This window comes from Tenrec ecaudatus, chromosome 6 (genome assembly GCF_050624435.1).
Source record: "Tenrec ecaudatus isolate mTenEca1 chromosome 6, mTenEca1.hap1, whole genome shotgun sequence".
NCBI lineage: Eukaryota > Metazoa > Chordata > Mammalia > Afrosoricida > Tenrecidae > Tenrec > Tenrec ecaudatus.
In genome coordinates this window covers 6,883,764-6,907,247 of record NC_134535.1, presented here as the reverse complement: position 1 = coordinate 6,907,247, position 23,484 = coordinate 6,883,764, and the positions used below count along the sequence as shown (strand labels likewise).

The 23,484-nt window shown below is 52.7% G+C and overlaps 2 pseudogenes; both read right to left on the bottom strand.

The window, feature by feature from the left end:
• Window positions 1-1,267: 1,267 nt before the first annotated feature.
• LOC142450688 (glyceraldehyde-3-phosphate dehydrogenase-like) lies at window positions 1,268-2,247 on the bottom strand (annotated as a pseudogene).
• A 12,778-nt stretch (window positions 2,248-15,025) lies between these two features.
• LOC142451950 (U1 spliceosomal RNA) lies at window positions 15,026-15,147 on the bottom strand (annotated as a pseudogene).
• Window positions 15,148-23,484: the final 8,337 nt, after the last annotated feature.

The window sequence follows — 23,484 nt, the reverse complement described above, 5'->3', positions numbered from 1 at the left end:
CAGGGTCCTGATGAGTCCCAACTGATCTGATGGCACCTGAAAACAGCAATCACAAAGCCTCTGGCCCTGTAACATTTCCTGATGGCGGTCCCTGTCATCCGGGGCTTCGTTGACTCCTTATGTTGGCAGGTGAGGATTTTGATCTTGCCTCCCTCAGCCTCGCCACAAACACATCCCTCCCATCTCCTCAGATCTCTCTATAGTGATCTTAGCATTTGGATCACCTTGGTTTTCAGTAATTAAGACCTACCTGAGTCCAGGGCTCCAACCTACCTGGGCTCCAACTTTCCTTCTTCTTCTCATGAGCTGTGAGAGCTTGAAGAAGTTACAGCACCTGGTGGTTGATAACCAGGCACCTGTGCCTCATGGGAGGGGATGTCAGAGGGGTTGGCTCCTGAGAACTAGTCTAAACAGAGGCTGGCAGAGGAAGGAAGGGCCATGCCAGTGTTAAGGTGGAGAACAGATCACTGTCTGTGCCCTCCTGTCCTGCACAGTGCCACCCTCCTCCCCAGCCGACTACGGCCTCGTGTCTCCTTTGCTTGGCGTTCAACGCAGTTACCACGGATCCAGCCCTGCACCTCTTCCAGAGACACGGGACCTTCCAGCGTTCAGAACGTCCACTCCCCAGAACAGGACACCCCATTTGGCAAAGTTGAGGGTCCTCCACGATGAGGACAACCCTCCCTGAGATGAGATGACCCGTAGCCACATGCGGGGACCCGAGTGTCTCACAGGTGGTGAAGAAAGGGCAGGGCCGAGCAGCCCTTCGTTCTTTGTGTTACGCACCGTCCGCTCCACACGAGGAGGAGAGGGTTCAAAGGCAAATAACAGCCCCTACAAGTCTTCGTCTGTCATTCCGAGCCGCCCCGACATCGGTTCCTCTCCGGCTGGGTGGATGGTTCGCAGATTGGCAGCTTCTTTCTCCAGCAGCCTGGGAAGTCTCCTTGCATCCTGTCTGCATCCTGTAGGATGTAATTTCCTGTCCCTTGGTTTGCCCATTCATTCGGATCAACTGTCTTCTCTGGTCATTTCCAGAGAAAGGATATAAGGGAAAGAAAATGTCTTTTATTTGTTTTTTGGGTACAGTGTACTTTATTGATGGTACATGACAAGATCAGACTCTCTAAGCCCCTCCCCTTCCTTCAGGGGGTCTGGATGGGATATTCTCAGTGTGTTGGGGGATTGAAATGGGGGCAAAGACTCCCCAGCAGCTGAGGGCCTCTCTTCCTCTAGTTCTGTTGCTGGGGCTTCTGGTCCAGGGGGGCTCTTACTCCTTGGAGGCCATGTGGACCATGAGGTCCACTACCCTGTTGCTGTAGCCAATTTCATTGTCATCCCAGGAACTGAGATTGACAAAGTGGTCGTTGAGGGCAACGCCAGCCCCAGCATCAAAGGTGGAAGAGTGGGTGTCACTGTTGAAGTCACAGGAGACAACCTGGTCCTCAGTGCAGCCCAGGATGCCCTTTAGGGGACCATCGGCCATCTGCTTCACCACCTTCTTGATCTTCTTGATGTCATCGCACTTGGCAGCTTTCTCCCGACGCCATGTGAGATCCACGACGGACAGAGAAGGCCATGCCAGTCAGTTTCGGGATAACCTTGCCCCCAGCCTTGGCAGCGCCAGTAGATGCAGGGATGATGTTCTGGGCAGCCCCACGGCCATCGTGCCAGAGTTTCCCAGAGGGGCCGTCCATGGTCTTCTGGGTGGCAGTGATGGCATGGACGGTGGTCATGAGTCCTTCCACGATGCCAACATTATCCTGGATGACCTTGGCCAGGGGGGCTGAGCAGTTGGTGGTGCAGGAGGCATTGCTGACCATCTTGAGGGAGTTGTCATACTTCTCGTGGTTCACGCCCATCACAAACATGGGGCATCGGCAGAAGGGGCAGAGATGACCACCCTTTTGGCACTGCCCTTCAGATGAGCCCCAGCCTTCTCCATGGTGGTGGAGACACCGGTGGACTCCACGACATACTCGGCACCGGCCTCGTCCCACTTGATGTTGGCAGATCTCGCTCCTGGAAGATGGAGATGGCCTTCCCATTAACGACAATCTTCCCATTCTCAGCCTTGACCATGCCGTTGAACTTGCCGCGGGTGGAACCATACTGGAACATGCAGACCATGTAGTGCAGATCAATGAGGGGGTCATTGATGGCAACAACATCCACTTTACTAGAATTGAAAGCAGCCCTGGTGACCAGGCGCCCAATGCGGCCGAATCCGTTCACTCAGACCGTCACCATCGTGTCTCGGGGATGCGGCTGGGACTGCAGGAGAACGGCTACCTATCACACGAGGAGGAGCAGAGCAAGGACAGTTTCAATCTTTGCATGTACCACAGATCTTCCTGTAGCCGCACACTGATGGATAATTGGGCTGGATATATTTATCAAGGTATATCTATCATCCACAGCATTTAAAATTCTTGTCCGTGGTCTTTTAAAGGCTTGTTGGGCACACTCTCGGGGCTGCCAACTCCCAGTGTTGCTGCCAAGAACTCTCAAGCAAGTCCTGACCCTCCTGGGTGACACTTCCCCTCTCCCTGGAAGCGCGCAGGGTCTTTGTCCCACTGCCCCAGCTTCAGGATGGTGTGCCTTGCCACGGGCCTCTTTGAAACCATTGCCAAAGATACTTGGTGGGTCCTTGCAATCGATAAACTTAGGCCTGCTTTTTTTTTGGTTCCAGAGAAGACCTTCAACTTCAACAGTTTATTTCCTTTCCGACTTGTCAGGCGGTTCCTTCTCTCTCTTTTGTTCTCTTATTTGCTGTCTCTGTCCTTTGCCTTCACTTTGCACAGTATCTTCTCAGATGTATCTTCTGACACTTTTGTGTTGAATTTTAAGAATCTCTGCTATTTAAAAACGTTCCCAGAGCTCTCTTTTTTCAATTCTTTGAATGTTCCCAGTTTATAGTGCCCTGTTCTTGGTCCACGAGGGCTTTGTCTTCTTCCTCTTAGAACATTGATGGCAGCTTTGTTTAAACTCTTCTTTGCTCCCTCTGTATAGTCTTTATTTCTGCCACGTTGTCTGGCTGCCAGTCTTTTGACTTCAGTTTTCCTGGGCGCTGTTCTTGTACACCTCTGGTCATCCTTGGGGGTCAGCTTGATTGGGCTTTCTGAGCGTGTCGGTGGGCGCACTGAGTTCTCTAGAGAAGCACAGCCAGCTATCTCTATCTATTTAAGGAGGAAGAAGAAAGGGAGGGAGGCATTTATATCAGGAAAGTAGCTCATGCAGTTGTAGAAGTTGGTATGCCCAGTCCCATTCATGCTCTTGGGTCAGATATTAAGCCGGAGGCATCTCCTGCCTCACACGGCCGACAGGGCTGATGAGCCAGGAAGACCATGACTACAGGCAGGTGGAGGCGGAGGTGCCGAATTCCAAGATCAGTAGCAAAGATGGCGGGCTGCTGGCTCAAGTCTCCAGAACCAGAGGTTGATGGGACAAGTGCAGGATCCAGGTCAGCAGGAAGATCGCTGCCTTCGCACAGCCTGTTTAAGTAGGAGCAGACCACACCCACCCCTCCCCACCAAAAAAACGTCCTTTCAATTGCATCAGGGCTGTGACTTGGAAAAGGAGACAGCCAATCTCAGACACTCACTGAATTGAGCCAATGTCCACTCACAGTGACCCTATAAGGCAGAGTACAACTGATCCCTTTGAGTTTTCAAGATTAGGAGAAGCCCGTCCTCCTCCCGGGGTGTGCCGGGTGGTATTGAGCCGTCAACCTTGGACATTGCAGCCCAACGGGGAGCCATTACACCTCCCTAATTCTCTGCTGTTTACAGCAGATCCCATTTTGGAATTGTTTACATTATGGTAGGCCACATCCTGGAGGAGGCCTCCATGGACAAGCTACTGTGAATCCTGGCCCAGCCAAGTGGACACTAAGCCTGCTGGCCATGGCTGGGATGTTTAGTTTGTTGACTCTTAATTTCCCTATTTAAGATTTCTCTTGTGGCCAGTCAGATCCCCCAGGGAACGCTGTTCCAATATCCTGCCAGGCTGAAGGCTTGGTTGCTAATGTTCTAGACACAAATACCACTCCCCAAACTCGTCCCTGGGTTGATGATGATGCATAGTAACCCCACTGTGACAGCCCACAGCGACTCTAGTGGGTTTTCTGGGCTGCCCTCATTTTAGAAGATCACCCTGCTTTTCTTCTGTGGCTCCGCTGGCTGGGTGAACATCACCAACCCTTAGCGTAGCCGATGAGCGCCAACCATGCCACAAGGGAAGCTTCTAAGACACAGATGGGGGGTGGGGGAGCCTGGGATTCTCAACATCCCATAAACACACGCCCAGAATGGTATTTCCGGTCCCCAAGGTGTACTTGCTTCATTCTCTCACGAGAAGAAGCCTCCTGAATCCTCCGCGGAGCAGGTGTGGGGACTTTTCACTTGGTGGCCTTGACTTAGGGAGAAGCCTCTGAATTTCTAACTATTCTTTGAACACAGGATGGATCGGCCCTCCTCCTCTTAGCCGACTCCACTCCCTTCCCCTTCTGGGCGCCTGCAGTAGCGCATCCACAGCCTTTTGGGGGTCCTTGATGTGAGTTCGGTGGGGTGTTCTCTTCCTCACATCAGCTTAGGCTCCCGTGACCCCCCTGCCCATCAGTCCTTCTGCTTCACAGCTTCCTACGTTGACAGCCCAGCCTCTCCATCCTTCTGCGTCTATGGCGCTTTGTGAAGTCCCTTTACTTGTCTTTTTAGCAGGGTTTGGGGAGGGAGCTGGGAGGAGACATGTCCCGGTGGTGGTATAGTAAAGCACTCTGCTACTAGCCAGCAGGCCGGAGGTTGGAACCCGCTCCGAGACCCTCACAAGGCAGTTCTGGCGAGTTCTTCTGAAGAGGACTATGAACAGCGACCTCATGGAGCCACCTGCTGTGCACCCAGGGTCGGTGGGAACTGGTTGTGTTGAGGTGGGAGCAGGAGGAGCTGCAGACGTCGACTGTCACCTCTCCTGGGGGCTCTTCTTTACACAGCCACTTGGCTCTCCAGCTTGTCACCTCCTTTGGGACAGGGCCTGGTCCCGATTCGTTTCCCAGGGGTGAGCACAGGGCCCAGCCTTCGTAAGTGCTGGTTTGCTGCTTTAAAGAGAGAAACAAGGTTGACCTTACCACCAGGAGCCATTGGGTGGTGGAGGAAGCACCAGGTCTCCAGACCTCAGCCCCGGAGACGCCAGTTCAAATCCCAGCTCAGCTACTGACTTGCTGGGATCGGACAAATCCTTCTTTCTCTGTGTCCGCATCTGTGAGATGGGTCTATCCTGATTACCTGACAAAGTTCATCTTAAATCGACAGAGGAGCTGTGGGGGCGGCACACGGGGAACTTTAAATCACATCGGAGGGGTCGATTTCCAGTCACCCCATAGGCACATGGAAGTTGGACATTGAATGAGGAAGACCAACGGAGAATGGATGCATCTGAACGATGGGGCTGGCGAAGACGATTGAACGCCTGGCTGGGGAGATGCACAACCAGCATGTTCATTAGAAGCAAGGATGGTGGGACTCCATCTCAGGGACTTTGGACGTGCTGTCAGGAGAGACCAGCCCCTGGAGAAGGACAGCAGGCTTGGTCAAGCAGAGGGGCAGTGACAAAGAGGAAGGCCCTTGCTGAGACGGGTGGACACAGGGGCTGCCGCCTTGGGCTCAGCATCTCACGATGATAAGGACGAGGCAGGATCGATCGGGCAGGGCTTTGTTCGATGGTCCGTGGGGGTGGGAGGCGTGACAGCGATCTGCAGGCACCCACCACCCACCACCACCACCATCAACAATACCCAGAGTACGACTGCCGTGTTAGTGGTGGTCAATGGGAGGGGGAATTCAGTATTGGTGGTCAGGAGAGCTGGGCTAGCGTCCTGGTTCTGCCAGTGACTGCTCTTTAGGATGCTAATCCTCTCTCTCCCCCTCCTCTCTCTTATCCTCCCATCTCCTGCTTGACAGCCCCTTGTCTCCTCTTCCTTCACCCGCATGGCCATCACGAGCACCTTAACCTCATCAGCACCATCTCGACCAGCGATGATGACGGCACCAGCACCGTCGCCACCACCAGCATCGTACGGGCAACGCCCGCGGCAATCACCACACAGGGTCCACTGCGCCTGCGCGGGCCAGTGGCTACCCTCTGGGACCATACCGAACTGCCTGTCACTGCATTTGATTGCTGCTCCCACCCTGCATTGGCGTCCTTCACACCCCTATCCCCGAAACTCAGGTGTTTGAAAGCTCAGGTTAGCAACGTGCCCAAGCTCCCACCACCAAGGAGGTAGGCACACCCAGCTCTGTCTCACAAGCCCACCTTCCCCGTCTGAGCCTCAGTCTCCCCGGAACCTCCAGGCGGTCTGGCTCCAATGCCACCTGCTTCTTCACTCACCCTCCAAAGACGCGTGGGCGGCCCCAGGCCCAGGAGCTTGGGTGGCTTCTCACGTTAGGACTGCAGGGTATATCCTTCTGAAGTTCGTTTGTACCCGCGTTGACATTGTGAGGGTCTTGAGGTGGGGCGTGCGTGTGCGTGTGTGTGTGTGTGTGTGTGTGTGTGTGTTTGGCAGAGTTAAAACACAGTTTCACAAGGTTGGCCGGATCAGACATGGCTTTTAGACACTGTTTGGCTTGGCACAGCTTCCAAACATCTCCCAGTCGCTCACTGTTGCTTTATAGTTCTTGCTGCCAAGACCAAGACCAGAAATAACTCTGCCGTGAGTGCACACACACGCACATGCATATACACACACATATATGCAAGCTGGCCGGCAAGCAGTCCTTGGAGCAGATGAATTCCTGGTGGGTTATTTTCCCCCTTGAGTCAGAAGTGCGAAGGGAGGTGGGAGAAGGCGCACACGTTGGGAAGACCCGTGTCTCGTTCTGCATCGGGACTCGTTCTACTTTAAGAAAGAGGAGGGTTGAGGTCTCCGTGTGACAGGCCAGCTCCTTCTCTGCTGGCCTCTTGACGCCCGTGGGTTGGACTTTCTGGTCAGGGTCTGCTGCGACAGCCACAAGCCCGGGGTCGGCGGGTGGGAAACTATTTTCATTCGGTGGCAGGTCAGTTTGGAAGCTTTCTGCGCCAGATGCTGGTAGAAAGGTACTTCTCAGCAAGAGGCGGGGCTGGGGTCGGCAGCCTCTGCTGTGCCAGGTCCTGCCCACGTGCCTTGTGTGTACCTGGAATGTGTGGGGTGTGTAGGCACAGCTAGGGAGCGATAGGTCACAGGCCAGCTCTGAGCGAGAAAGAGGGGGCTTTCTGCTCGCCCGCAGAGTGACCGTCTCAGAAACCCACGGGGACCGGTCCGTCCTGTCCTGCAGGGTTGGTCAGGGGCATCGCCTCCACGGCAGCGGGTTTGGGTTTGTCGGTTTGTTTAGTATCCTCATTCCCGCATTCCCAGCCTCAACTCCCCTCATCCCTTCCGCAAGGGCGCTGCTCCGTGGCGGTGTCAGCACTGAGTTCACTGAGCCCGCCTGACTGCTTGTCCTGGCTCAAGGTCTGGAGGGAGGGGACTATGGCAGAAGACAACCACAAAGGGGGACAACATGCATAAAACGACATGTGCTGTGATGTGGCAAGGCAGCCTGATGGCATCGTGGGTTAACCGTTGGGCCTCTAACCCCAAGGTCAGCGGCTTGAACCCACCAGCCGCCCCATGGGAGGAAGTAGAGGCTTTCTCCTACGGGAATGATTCACAGTCTGGGAAACCCGCAGGGGCAGTTCTGCCCTGTCCGAGAGGGCGAGGGGGATCCGACTTGCCGTCAGCGAGTTTGGTTTGGGTGGTGTGTTAAAAGAGAAGGATAGGCTAATGGCTAAAAATGGGTCCGAGGCAGTTCTCAGAATGCCTGTCTCTGGCAAACTTGCAGATTAGGTACTTGGAATGATCTCCTGATTCAAATAACTATAAAAGAGGGGGAAAAAAACCGTATAACACATTACGGATATTTTATTTTACACATTGCTGAACTGCCGTGGAAGTAAGAAAAACCATGCACACCCCAAAAACAAAGTGAAGAATGGGGTCCCTGGAGGGAGTGAGCCTCTGCTTTTTGTCAAGAAACAGGGGAGAAAGGCTGGGTCTGCCCAAACAGCGTCTAGCAGGAGATCCCTCCATGTGAGTCTCCGAGGAGCAGCGTCCAGAGGGTGGGGAGACAGGAAAGGAAATGCCACAGGGCTGAAATAAACCCAGAGAGGAAACCTGCTTGTCTTGACCTTGATATTGAGTTGAGGGAGGGAGAGAGAGAGAGAAACAATTCCATCCAGAATTTGTAATCACACATTGGACCTCACATGATTTTCAGTTTAAATGCATGCTACTATGTGGCTCCCCAAAACTCAAGGGCAGAAATGAATCTCAAGCAATTCCTGATTGAGGGTGTCCTCAGTCCGCGGGTAGAAGTGAGCCGTGCCCCTACTCTGGGGAGGGAGAGCACAACGCAAACCGACCTTGTGTTTCCACTCCTCGCAGTGGAGTACAGCCTTCTATTCTAGAATAGGCTATATTCTAGAAGGTTCTGTCCTCATAGTGAAGAAGTGAGCAGGCAAACCAATACAACTCCAGCAACGTCACCAGGGAGACAGGGAGAGCCCACAGATCTGAGACGCTAAACATCGGTCCTAAACATCTTCAGGTTTGAAGTGGTCGCAGGTGGCACACAAGCAAACGCAAGGTGCCAACTTTGTGTTTTTAAAGAAAGAACAGACCAGCTCAAAATATCAGCAGTGAACAAACAGTCCTTGAACTAGCTACACGCTTTTCTTTCTTGTTGTGTTGTGTTTGTCATTGGTTTGTTGTTGTTGTTTTGTTTTATATTGTTGCTCGGTTGTGCTCTGTCTTGTTTTTGTGCATGGTATTATCTCTGCAGGAGGTGTTTAAATAAGATAGACTGGATGAAGAATCTGGAGGAGAAAACAACAGGACCAACAGTTCTGGGGGACATGGGAGAAGGGGAGGTGGGGGGAGGGGAAAGGTAGTGGTGTTAACAAACCCAGGGACAAGGGAACAACAAGTGATCCAAATCGGTGGTGAGGAGGGTGTAGGAGGCCTGGTAGGGCGTGATCAAGGGCAATGTAAGCAAGAGGAATTGCTGAAACCCAAATGAAGGCTGAGCATGATAGTGGGACAGGAGGAAAGTCAAAGGAAATAGAGGAGAGAACTAGGAGGCAAAGGGCATTTATAGAGGTCTAAATACAGGCATGCACATATGTAAATATATTTATATATGAGGATGGGGAAATAGATCTATGTGCATATATTTATAGGTCTAGTATTAAGGTAGCAGAAGAACATTGGGCCTCCACTCAAGTACTCCCTCAATGCAAGAATACTTTCTTCTATTAAATTAGCATTCTATGATGCTCACCTTCCTGACACAAATGCTGAAGACAAAGCGGGTGCATAAGCAAATGTGGTGAAGAAAGCTGATGGTCCCTGGCTATCAAAAGATTTAGCATCTGGGGTCTTAAAGGCTTGAAGGTAAACAAGTGGCCATCTAGCTCAGAAGCAACAAAGCCCACATGGAAGAAGCACACCAGCCTGTGTGATCACGAGGTGTCGAAGGGATCAGGTATCAGGCATCATCAGAACCAAAAATCATATAATTGTGAATGAGGCGGGGAGTGTGTAGTGGAGACCCAATGCCCATTTGTAGGCCACTGAACATCCCCTTACAGAAGGGTCTTGGGGAGGAGACCAGCCAGTAAGGGTGCAATGTAGCAACGATGAAACATACAACTTCCCTCTAGTTCCTAAATGCTTCCTCCCCGCCCCACTATCATGGTCCCAATTCTACTTTACAAATGAGGCTAGACTAGAGGATGTACACTGGTACAGATAGGAACTGGAAACACAGAGAATCCAGGGCGGATAATCTCTTCAGGACCAGTGGTGAGAGTGGCGATACTGGGAGGGTAGAGGGTGAGTGGGTTGGAAAAGGGGAACCAGTTACAAGGATCTACATGTGACCTCCTTCCTGGGGGACAGACAACAGAAAAGTGGGTGAAGGGAGATGTCGGACAGGGAAAGATATGACAAAATAACAACATAAATTATCAAGGGCTCATGAGGGAGGGGAGAGTGGGAAGGGAGGGGCTAGGGTGGAGATCAAATGTTTTGAGAATGATGAGGGTAAAGAATGTACAAATGTGCTTTACACAACTGATGTATGTATGGATTGTGGTAAGAGTTGTATGCGCCCCTAATAAAATGCTAAAAAATAAATTAAAAATTTTGAACCTGAAAAAAAAGTATCAGCAGTGGATATGCGACTGGGAAGAACAACCCGGTTTCTAGAAGCTAAAAGGAAACACATCTTCCCAGCCACCGAGTGGCTTCCGACTCACAGCGACCCTCAAGGGCAGGGTCAAACCACCCCATGGGGGTCGAAGCCTTGTCTTTCTCCCGAGGAACGACAGGTGGTTTCTGACTGCTGGCCTGGCAGTTAGTAGCTGGCCTGTCACCCACCACACTGCCAGGGCTCCCTTAAGAACAGAGACAAGCGCGACACGTATGACACTTAAAATTAAGACGGAGTGAACAAACTGAGCAGCAGATGAGAGCGAGCCCGAGAGGACTTGCAGAGAAGATGGAGAAGAAAGAGTCTGGCACACATATGTTCAGAGACCACGGCCGATCACCTTCTTGAATTTTAGACACCCAACCTCAGAGAGGGAGCCCAGGGAACCCCAAGGAGAACAGTAACAAAGACACCGGCGTCCAGACCCCCCAGGGAAGTGGCAGATCAGCCAGGAAGAGCAGTAGGCAACAGCATCTGAGAACAAAGCTGGCCCCTGAGATGAACGCCAGCCTCTCACGGTTGACAGTGGAAGCTAGAAGACACTGGAACCCCATTTCCAACGTTCCAAGGACACAGTTAGTTGCCCACATACACTATCCTTTAAATGAGGGCGAAATAAAAATATATATCCGGACAGAAAGAATGTGAGGTTTTTGTTTGTTTTATTTAACCATCAGAATATCTTCCCTGAAGAAAATTCTTCATGTGATACCCTTCAGATAAAATAAAAATTATTCCAGAGGCTGGACCTACTAGGCATGCAGAAGGCACGGGGTGGGGGTGGGGTAGGGGAGGGGGAGGGGGAAAGGCGGGTAAGTATTTGAGGAGAGCAAACGGGCTGTGATTCAGCCACAATGATGACTAATTTGTGGTCGCGGAAGCAAGAACAGACTAGAATTAAAATGTTGGCCAATGCCACCGTATAATTTGGCAGGGGATTGTCAAAATGAATGTTTCGGTTCCTTTAATTATTTTGGAGGTCAGTAAATATATTAAGTTCTGACTTTATTAGCTAAATGTCCAGTGTTAAAATAGCTAGGGTAAGGCATTAAAAGGACAGTCACAGAGTCCATAAATTCTTAACCACCAGAAAGAAAGAGAGGAGAATAGACAAGCGGTAAAAAACATTCTCCCACAGTTCAGAAGAAGACGGGAGAGGGCTGGGGGTAGAAGGAGAACAAATTAGGAGCCTAAGATTGCATAAGTCAAACCAAACACGTTGTCAGTAATCTCCATGAAAGACCCAGGCTCTTCAGTGAAAGGACAACTGTCCCACTAGATGTCTAAAAATCGAGATCCTGTGTTAGTTAGATCCCCTAAAATAAGAACACAAGGCTACTGAAGGTCAAAGTATAGAATGAAATGTGAGGTAAATACTCACTAAATGATCATTTCTTCACTTGTGTTAACACAAGATACACATATCTCCACTCTCATGATCTGTCCTGGATTCCCTGTGTTGTGGGCTCTTATCTGTAGCAGTGTACCTGTTCTGGTCTTGTCAGATTTGTAGGTAGAATTGAGGTCATGATAGTGGGGGGTGGGGGAAGCTTTAAAGAACTAGAGAACTTGTATGTTTCATCAGTGCTGTACTGCACCCCATCGGGCTCGTCTCTTCCTTGTGACCCTTCTGTAAGAGGATGTCCAATTGTCCACCGATGGGCTTTGGGTCTCCACTCTGTGCCCCCTTCCCCACTTCACAATGGAATGATTCTGTTCTGGGTCTTAGATGCCTAATAACTGATTCCATGGACACCTCCTGATCACACAGGCTGGTGTGCTTCTTCCATTTGGACTCTGTTGCTTCTCAGCTAGATGGCCGCTTGTTTATCTTCAAGCCTTTTAGAGCCCGGACACTATAGCTTTTGATAGCCGGGCACCATCAGCTTTCTTCACCACATTTGCTATGCACAACAATGAGACTGGAGATACCAGGAAGATAAGAGGGAGGTGGGTGGGGGGGACAACATAAAGGTGGGTGAAGGGAGACAGAGGATGGTATAATATATGAAAATAATAATCCATAAATTATCAAAAGTTTATGAGGGAGGTAGGGAAAAATGAGGAGCTGATACCAAGGGCTCAAGTAGAAAAAAAATGCTTTGAAAATGATGATGGCAACAAAAGTACAAATGTACTTAACACAATGGATGGACGTCTGGATTGTGATAAGAGCTGTACGAGCCCCCAATAGAATGATTTAATAATAATAATACAAAGATACACGTGATACAATCTTGCCAGCTGCAAGCAAAGAGGACCTGCAGCCCTTGCTGCTGAAGATTCACCGCTACCACCTTCAGTGTGGATCCCCACTCCCTGGAAAGCAGACCCAGGACCTCCCCACTGGACCCACGGAGAACCTCCGTGTAAACGGAGAGAAGGTCCGAGTGATCAAGGATGTGGTCTTACTTGGATTACCACCGGGGCTCATGGAAGCCGCGGTCAGGAGATCAAAAGGTGCCCCGCAGGGAGTAAATCTGTTCTACAAGACCTCTTTCAAGAGCCGATGAACAACTATGCGACTTTGAGGACCCAGAGGTGCCTGACCCAAGTCCCGGCATTTCCAATTGCCTCCTAGGCTTGTGAAAGTTGGGCATCACATCAGGAAGCCCAAGATGGACCTTGGAACGGTGGTGCTGGAGAAGCCCCCAGGACTGCCAGAAGGACAGACGGATCTGTCTTGGAAGAAGCACAGCCGGAGTGAGCCTTAGGACCGAGGGGGAGGAGCCTTCCTTTCATACACCTTGGACCGGTTGTCAGGAGAGGCCAGTCTTTGCAGTGAGACAGAGAGGGTTAGAGAAAAAGGACGCTCTTCAACGAGATGGATTGAGACGGGGCTCCAGCAATGGGCTCGGCCATAGCGGGGATTGTGAGGATGGCCCAGGACTGGCCAGTGCCTCCTCTGGTGTCCACAGGGTCGCTGTGGGTCAGGGCCCCTCAGTAACAGCACAGCAGCCTCACGTGGCTGCGAGGCTTGAGTCCAGCGGTGGCAGCCGCTGCGTCAGCTCCTCTTGTTGGGGGAGTTCCTCTTTGATGACCTCCCACTTTCCCGAGCAAGATGCCCTTCTCCAGGGACGGGTCTCCCCTGACCTCAAGCCCAAAGGACACGTCATGCTCACTCCCAAGGGGAGCACTGGCTGTCCCTTTGCCAAGACAGATTTGTCTGTCTGTCTGGCAGGCCATGGCGCTTTCCGTATTCTTGGCCCGCGGCCTCCTTCAGACATCTCTGTTCTTCGGGGCGAGGTCCTCCTTATGAATCGCCCAGCCGCCACACACGAGGGGACGATCGAAAAGTCCGGGGCTTCTTAGTCCTCAGAGTGACATTGTTGCTACTTCACACTTTAACGAGTTCCTTTGAAGTCCATGTACCCAATGCAATCAGCTCTTTGATGGCTTGACCGCTGTGTACGTAGGTGGGCGCCGATCTTTCTCTGTGAGTCATGACGTCGACGTCTGTTGGTCCGGTCGTGAGGATTTTTGTTTCCCTGTGTTGGGGGTTGAAGTCCGAGATCTCATCCCTAAGTCCTTCCAGGATGCCTGGCTGGCTGTCAGCAGGCTCCTGGCATCTGATCCGCGCCACCCCGATGCCTCCCTTTCGCATGCAGTCCAGTTGGAAATTGGATTTTCAGAACCCAAATCTAATTTCAGCATTCTCCCGGCCCAATTTCATAAAGCTGGACTCTGGGTAATTGGGCAGGGAGAGGCAAAATTAGATTTGGGTTTTAAGAATCTCGGGCCACGTCGCCACCATGGGAGGAAGATGGTAGCGAGCAAAAACATCTCCAGATGTTGCCAGATATCCCCGTGGACCAGTGAGACAGGCTCCAACACGGGGGCGGTGGGGGGGGCGGGAAGGCTGCCCAGGCTCAGACGTTCCCAGGAACCCTCTGGGCAGGACAAAGGGCCGTGCTGGACCAACCTCCTCCCATCCCCTTAAAGCCCCACTGGTGGATGTAATTTGGGGGGTGTCGCTGAGCCCTTTCAGTGATGGATCGCACCCCTCCCATAAAGACACGCTGTTCAACAGGCTGTATCAGTGGGGGAACCTCGAGTTACCTCAAAGACACGTGTCCTGAGCAAACAAGGCCCATGGGGGCCCCACCCAGTGCTGCCAGAGGCTCTGCCCCTATCAGTGGTGCTCAGAGACGCCGAGACCCACCAACGCCACGGACGGTCAGTTTGCAAGCCTTGAGCTGGGCCACTTTTACAGGGGATTGGGGGCCCAGAGGGGGAGAGGGACGTACCCAGGGGGCACCGGGCAGAGCCTGAAGGCCAGCTGGATACCAGTCCTGAACCCCTCACAGGCTTTGTCTGTTGGTGTTTGCTCCAAGGTGGTGGAGGGGGTACATCCGAGTCCCGGTCTCAGACCCGAGAGCCCTCAGGCCCTGCCATGTCTCCCGCTGAGCTGACCGGCCACTGTCCTGGGCTCCTGGTCTGTGAGATTCTAGAGCAACGGTTCTCAACCTGTGGGTCACAACCCCTTTGGGGGCAAACGACCCTTTCACAGGGGTCGCCTAAGACCATTGGAAAACATATTTCTGATGGTCTTAGGAATGGAGACACCGCTCCTCTCTCCGCCTCCAGGCGGGTCCATCCACCTAGGAGAGCCCTGCGTGCAGACCGCTACCCATGCCACACCACGCTTCCAGACAAAATTTCATTGCTTTGCCATCAGACATAAATATTTCACAATATAGAATTACATTTTGTTTTTGTGGTTAATCTTTTCTTCTTCTTTTTTTTTCTAGCAGTCTCCCACATTTGGGGAGATCACAGGGATCAGCACATCCGGAGTGCAATGGATCAGCCTCGCCCTGGGAAACCCACCTTCGTGCTCCCGGCGTCTCCCCTGCCGGGTCAGTATTGAGGTTCATCTTCTGTTCAAATTGTAACAGTGAAAATGCATCCTGCTGTCAGATATGTACATGATGATTCATCACAGTAGCACAATGACAGTGCTGAAGTAGCAACGAAAATCATTTCATGGTTGGCGGGTCTCCACAACATGAGGAGCTGCCTGAAAGGCCCGCGGCTTTAGGAAGGTTGAGAAACGCTGGTCCACAGGCTGCAGCAGGCTGAGTCAGGCGATGGATGGGGCGATGCTGCCCCCGGGTGGCCGTAATCGGGACGTGCCAGCCACGCTTCCTGAATGAGGAGCCAGGTTTTCCAGAAGTAGATGCAGAGACCTCTGTTTCTGGACCCCCGGACACGCGGCAGCTGGGACTTTCCCATCAGCGTCTCATCTCTACATCTGTCTCATGAGACAAAGGGACTTGAACCTCCAACCTTTCGTTTAGCAGCCAAGCGCTCAATCGTGTAGGAGCCGTGGTGACGTGGTGGTTATGCTAACTTCAAGGTCAGCAGTTCAAAAACACAAGCCCCTCTGTGGGAGAAACTTGAGACTTTCAGCTCCCGTACAGTGACCGTCTCAGAAACCCACAGGGGGCAGTTCTCCCCTGCCCTGTAGGGTCGCTGTGAGTCCGCCAGGCTTGAGGGCTGTGAGCCTGAGGCACTGCCGAATAAAAAAACCACACTCACTGTTTGTGACTGCTTACGGGAGTAGAAAGCCCTGTCTTTCTCCCGAGGAGCTGCTGGAGGTTACGAACTGCCGACTGTGTGAACTGCAGCCCGACACCTAACCGCGACAGCTCCCGGACTCCTTCCGTTAGAAAAGGAGCCTGGTATTGCTGTTGTCTGCCAAGAGAGAGGCCTGAATCCAGTGTTGCCTTCTAGTAACGGGAGGGCTCTGGGGACCTCACGCCCCTCTCTGGGCCTCAGTCCCCCCTGGTAGAAAGGGGACACAGCGAGGCGCTGGGTGCAAACGTGCCAGGTGTTGTGCAAGGCGTTGGATGTGGGTGCGGTCATTCCCAGGGCCCACTCGGGAGGCCAGCAGGCACCGGGTTGGGCCACGCTCGCTGCTGAAGACCATCCACTCACATCCACAGCCGCCGTGGAGGCCGCTGACCCGCCCTCATGAGACAAATGTAGAGATGAGACGCCGATGGGAAAGTCCCGGCTGTCGCTTGTCCGGGGGTCCAGAGCCAGCCACTGGCCAATTGGTTTGGACCCCCGGCAATCTGTGCATCAGCCACATTGTGCTCCCCCGTCCAAATGGGAACGAGACCACCGGATCTTTCTTCCAAGGGACATCTGTGTGGATTTGGAGGTCTAACCCTCTGTTTGGCAGCTGGGCACAGAAACCGGTGCCCCCAGGAGCGCACACAGCTGTGAAACAGGCTGGGAATTGGGTTTGAATCTACAGTCTGACCGCAGGCCCACAGGCTCCCCTTAGCAAGAGGAGCCTGGTTTACCCATTGGGTTTTGGTTTAAGTGGAGCGCTGCAGATGCAGTGTGTGTGGGCAGAAGTCTGGGGCTCTGGACTAATGACTCCTCCCTCATCAACCCCAGGACCCAGGGGTTGTGGCGAGAGGTGGGCAGTTCTAACCCACCAGCAGCCCCGAGGGAGAAAGATGAGCCTGTCTGCTTCCGTGAAGATATTCATCTTCAGAAAGGCTAGGGGTGATCCTGCTCTGTCCTCTAGGGGCACTATGAGTCTCTGGTTTGGGGGACACTGGGGGTGCCCAGCGCCACAGAGGAGTCTACTCTCCCTCACAAAGGGAGGGCAGTGAGCCTCGGGTGAGCAGAGACCTCTGAGTGCCCACTCTGACCCCTGTGCAGGTGGGGAAACTGAGGCCTGGTGGAGGGATGGTAATCCTAGGTGGTCCATGAAGGCTGGGCTCCTTTGATGAAGGCACAGGGAGGGCCAGACAGTGCTCGGGGCTTCCATGTCTGGCTCGCTCCTCTGGACAGGAGGGGTGCCAGCTCTTGGAGGGAGCCCGGGGGTGTGGCTATCGTTAGGTGCTGTCGAGTCCGTTCCAACCCATAGTGACCCTGCGGACAACAGAACCAAACGCTGCCCGGTCCCACCCCGTCCTCGCAATTGTTCTGACACTGAGCCCACGGATGCCGCCACGGTGTCAGCTCGTCTTGTCCAGGGGCTTCCTCTGTGACTTTTCCAAGCACCAGGTCCTCTCCAGGGACTGGACTCTCCTAACAACATGACCAAAGCATCTGAGGCCAGGCCTCACCATCCTGGCCTCGGAGGAGCATTCTGGCTGTACTTCTTCCAGACGGATCTGTGTGTTCCTTTGGTGGTCCGTGGTGCTTTCGATGTTCTTCGTCCACATTGTAGTTCAATGCTTATTCAATGCTCAACGTTCACACACGTCTGAGATGACTGAAAAGACCGTGGCTTGGGTCCACCGCACCTTAGTCCTCGAAGGAGCATCCTTGCTCTCCAGCACTTTAAGGAGGTCTCGGGCAGCAGACTGACCCAGTGCAGCGCATCATTTGCTTTCTTGACTGCTGCTTCAGTGAGCACTGATTGTAATACAAGCAAGACGGAATCCTGGACCACTTCAGCCTTTCCTCTGTTTGTCATGATGTGACCTCTTGGTCCAGCCGTGAGGACTTTGGTCTTCCTGACATGAGCCGTCATCCACACTGAAGGCTCCATCAGCAGGTGCGTCAAGTCCTCCTCCCCATCCACAAGCAAGGTGGTGTCACCTGCACTTCAGAGATTGCTAATAAGCGACTCTCCAATTCTGATCTACGTTCTTCCTCTTCTTCTTAAAATTACAGTCTTGTTGACACTTCTTCCACAATCATGCAATAGTTTAGTCCCATCATGAAGAACTGGACACTCATGACCACAGTCTCTTTGAGCACACTTTCTTCTTCGTGGCACTCTTTATTAGTGGAATTATTAGTACGACTTTTTAAACTGTGGCCAAAATACGCACAACAAAACACTCTCCAGTGCGGCATCCTTTGCAGGTGGATTTCAGCGCCATGGATTATCCTCAGTGAGGTAACCACGATTGACATCCTTTTCCAAATTACTCCCGCACCATCATCACTACCTCGACAGCCCCCAAGCAAGAGCTCTTCCTCCTTCGCCAGCAGCCAGTGGTCAACTTTGGATTCTTATTTTTCAGTAGTCTTCTTGATATAAAAATACACTTCTGTGAAATACACATCATTCCTCCAGCTCCTGAATGCCCCCCCCCCACCCAACTACCATGACCCAATTCTACCTTACACATCTGGCTAGACCAGAGAACACCCGTTGTTACAGATAAGGGCTCTCCACACATGAATTTGGGACAGGCAAACCTGAGGAACAATAGTGGGAGTAGCAATATCATAAAGGTAGGGGGGCGTGGGGGGCCCGTCATATAGAGCCCACCCCCAGGGGGACGAATCACAGAAATGTGGGTGAAGGTAGACAACAGACAGTGTAAGACACGAAATCACAACAATAATGTATAATTGATCCAGGACTCACGAGGGTGGGAGGCTGGGGGAGAATGAGGGCGGGGAGGGGGGGGGGAAGAGGAGGTGCTACCAAGGGCTCAGGTAGAAATAAAACGTTTTGGAAATGTGGATGGCAACAGACGTGCAAGTGTGCTTGATACCATTGAAGGACGGATTGTCACACGATTTGTAAGGGTCCCCCTAGTAAAATAATTGAAAAAAACAAACACTTTGTTGTTAAGTCGCTTTTCAAAAGCGTTGTGCATACCTCACCACAATGGGTTCCGGTGCTCCCGCCCCACAGTCTTCGTCATTGCAGCCAGGTTCTGAGATCATGTGCTCAGCTTGACTCATTCAACGCCTGAATCTCTGGGTATGTGGAGGGCTCACTCACGCACCTGGGTCCATGTTGACTCATGGCAACCCTGCAGGCCAGGGTAGAACTAACTTCCTCTCTGGGTTTCTGAGACGGTCGATCCTTACAGGAGTAGAAAGTCTCACCTGCTCCCCTTGCAGCGCTGGGCGGTTTCCAACGGCTGACTTGGCAGTTATCTGTCCAGTATGCAAATCACTGCCCCACCAGGGTCCCTGCAGCCTGGGTCTAACCGCTAGATCAGTGGTTCTCAACCTGTGGGTCGAGACCCCTTTGGGGGTCAAACGACCCTTTCACAGGGGTCACCTAAGACCACCGGAAAACACAGATTTCTGATGGTCTTAGGAACCAAGATACTTCTCCTCTATCCGTCTCCAGGCGGGTCCGCCCACATACAGACATGCTGATCTGGTGAGAAAGAAGCTATCTCAATCTTGGCTTTTTACCCATACTGTTGCAAAATGTCACAACGTAGTAGTTTACTGTTGTTGTATTAAGACTGTTACCCATGCTATGCAATGCTTCAAGACAAAATTCCATGTAATGTCCTTAGAAATAAATATTTCACAATATATAATTATATATAATGTCCTTAGAAATAAATATTTCACAATATATTGTTTCTGCGATGAATCCCTAGCTTGCATTATGTTCAATTTGTAACAATGAAAACACACCCTGCCTATCAGATAGTTACATGTCGATTCACAACAGTAGCAAAATGACAGTGATGAAGTAGCAACGAAAATCATTGCTGTATGAAAGGAACTGTATGAAAGGGTCAGGGCCTGAGGAAGGTGGGGAACCACTGCTCTAGATGTTTCCATGGGCAAACCCACTGCAATGCAGGGGCAGCTGCTCCCCCGGGTCTGGCCAGGCAGGGAGTGGGGGCTGGGCTTGCAGTGGGTCTTGAGGTCCCTGGTGCCGAATGGGCCTCAGGGGAACTTGGCAGACCTGGGTCCCTGCCCCTTCCCAGCCTCACCTGTAGCAATTCCACTCTACCTGGATGACCCTCCTGGAGCCGTACTGAGACCCTGCAGGCTGACCCTCAGCACCCTTCTGCTAGCTGAAGTGACCCCTTGGATCAGGAGCTGTTTGACGGGGGGTCCCTGTTTGGGGAGCAAGGGAAGGTGTATAGTGTCAAGACGACCAGGTGTGAAACACACCCGGTGGGGGGGGGCGGAATAGAGGGGGAACTTGTTGGAGAGATTTCCCCAGAACGTGGGGCGCCCAGTGGGAGCCAGTGCCCAGAGTGCACTTCCCACCGGAGCCCGGCAGGCGGCGCCCACCCCCGCGCCCAGGTTTCCTGGCACTCAGCTCAGAGGCATGGTTTTTGGAGACCCAGACCTGTTCTCATCCCCCAGGCTCATTGCAGGGGCAGCCGCTGGCTGAAAGGAATACACTCGCCGAGGGGCACGTGTATGGTGTCCACCTGCGTCAGGTGCTCAAATGGCGTGGCCTGAATGACCTGGGAGTAGACCTTACCTTGGACTGAGGGCTGAGTGTGCACTGGGAGGGCCCATGGAAGGAGGCAGTGGGAGGTCAGGAAGGAAAGGGACTTGATCACCTGTCCCATTAGTTCACAACTCATAAAGGTCGCTCCCGTGGATGCCGACTCGCAGCTACCCTACAGGACAGGGCGGAACTGCCCCTGTGGGGGTCTGAGGCTGCAACTCTTTCCGGGAGTAGAAAGCCTCATCGTTCTCCCGAGGAGCGGCTCGTGGTTTCAAACCGCTCACCTTGTGGTTGGCAGCCAAAGGTATAACCACTGCGCCACCAGCTCTCTTTTAAACAAACCTGCTGCCTTCCCATCGAGTCGGTGATGGCTCGTAGCGACCCTCTGGGGGTTTCTGAGACAGTGACTGCTGGCCGGAGTAGAAAGCCCAGTCTTTCTCCCTCGGAGCTGCTGGTGGCTTCAAACTGGCGATCATGCAGATCGCACCCCACTGCACCACGAGGGCTCCTTTAGTAGTCCCTAAAACAAACAAACAAACAAACAAACAAACAAACATACATAACACCCCACTGCTATTGATCCAAACCCATAGTGACCCCACAAGGGCGGAGCAGAACTGCCCCCACACTGCCATCGTTCTGCAGAGGGGCTGGTGGGTTTGAACCGCCGACCTTTTAATTAGCAGGTGAGCATTTAACTACCGTGTCACCAGGGCTCCTTGGGTTACCGTACATCTTTCCAACTCAGGGTTTCCCACTGGCTTTAAAGCATTCCTGGCTTCCTCCTCCTGCATCCCCTCCTCCACGCCTTGTCAGGAGTCCGTAAGCTGAGTGGAGAGCACATTATAATTGCAGCCCCCCCACTCACCTGCCAGGGAAGGGCGTTAAATAACACGCAATTTACATGTCTTCCCAATAGGAAATTATAGAATCAGAGCTTTCACATTAGCCACGGATTTCTCTAATTGAATCTATTTCCCGGATGGCAGGCGAAGTAAAAAACCATCACGTAGTTCAGCTTCTCCTGCAAGCGGACCGCCAGACAATCGACAGGGTGAACTGCTGATCGGAAGTGTGGATAACATGGATGCTTCGTTTCTGGGAAATGCGTCTGCAGAGCGCTGCTGTGGGGCCCGGGTGTCCAGGCGCCTGTTGCTGAAGATAAAGCGACCTTTGCACCCAGGGAGAAGTGGGGTGGGGGTGGGGGGAGGGCTCTGGAGAGGAAGGGGACCGGAGACAAACGCTGCCTGGCCCTGAGCCCTGCCTGTGGTCAGTCAGGGATGGGGCGCTGGTGGTTTTCCCTGACGGGCTTTGTGGAATTAGATTGCCAGGTCTTTCTTCCTAGTCTCTCACAGTCTCGAAGCACTGCTGAAACCTGTTCAGTCAGAGTCTTAGGCGCGCTCAGACCTCCCATGAACAGATGGGCAGCGGCGGTTCAGGAGGTCCATGGGCCCAGGATCAAACCCAAGTCTCGCCCCAGGGCAGGAATTTGACCACTAACCCACCAAGGCCCTCATTCAGTACAGACATACGTCTTGATGAAAACCACTTCCTGTCTAGATGATTCCCACCCACAGTGACTGTGATAGTCTGGGCAGACCAGAGAAGCAACGTTTATAGACGCTCAGATGTATGCAAGAAATAGCTTGAGATACAAGAGCAATTGAATACTGAGAACACATCCCAGCCCAGTCCAGATCAAGTCCCTAAGTCTGATATTAGACCATATGTCCGATACCAATCTATAAAGTCCTCTTCAGACTCACGAAACACACGAAATGACACCGAATGTAGGAAGATCACAGGCCGTTGGGTAGAAGGTCTTGTGGATCCAGTGGCAGTGGAAGCATCTCAGCGCTGGCAGGGGTCTCCACGTGGTTCCTTCAGCCACATGGCTCTAGCGTAGCTCCATGTGTCTTGTCCACAGGAATGTCTCCCAGGGAGTGAGCCAATGTCCTGCGACAGACTAAGCTCCACCCCTTCACTCTTAAGTCTCGAATTGACACAGATTATGTACCTCCCATGGTGACCCTCTAGGACAGGGAAGACCTGCCCCTGTGGATCTCCCAGACTATATCACCCTTCATGGAAGTATAAAGCCTCATGTTTCTCCTTCAAAGAGGCTGGTGGTTTCAAACCAGCAACCTTGCGGTTAGCAGCCCAACACAGTACCACTACATCCCCAGGCTCCTCCAGATGTCCATTCCACAAATGAAACCCTTGTCAGCCCTCCCTACTTCTGCTTCCACTTGTGATGTTGGCCTGGGCTCACAGTTCTTTTGCTCTGGGTAAGAAGTGCTCACACAACGCGGTGCCCTGAAATGCCACACGCTGGTGACGGGACTGTTTCTGTGGGTCCAGAGTTTGAGCGTGGCGTCCCTGGGCCCTCTGCCTCATCGTCTCCAGCAGGCGACAGTCCAGATGTGGACCATTGGTCCCAGTGCCCTGTGGGCTGGCGGTCAGAGGCCTTCTTCTGGTCCATGCAGTCCACCGGCTGCCCCGGGGGAGCAGCCCACTTCTCCAAGCTCACAAGGGAGAGGGTCCACTGGATGCCGGAAGTCAGGGATTGAAGTTGTCAAGGACCTTGTCCTGCTTGGATCCACAGTCAATGCTCATGGTAGCAGTAGCCAAGAAGCCAACCCGGGCATGGCACTGGGTAAATCTGCGCACAAGAGCTCTTTAGAGCATTGCTCAGCAAGGTCGTCATGCGGAGGACTGAGGTGGGCCCGACCCACGCCACCGTCTTTCCAATGGCCTCCGATGCGCGTGAAAGCTGCTCACGGAGTCAGGAAGACGGTGCGGAATCATGACGCCGGAGAATATTGAAAGTACCGCGGACGGCCAGAAGGACCAGAGATCTGTCTGGGAAGAAGTACGGCCAGAGGCTCCGAGAGGCAGGGATGGCGAGACTTTGTTTCACAGCACTGCCCATGTTGTTAGGAGAGACCGGTCCGGGGAGAGGACACATGGCAAAGCAGAGGGGCAGTGACAGAGGCAGGCCTCCCGACAAGATCGATGGACACGGTGCTGGCAACAGCGGACGCAGACAGAAGAGCA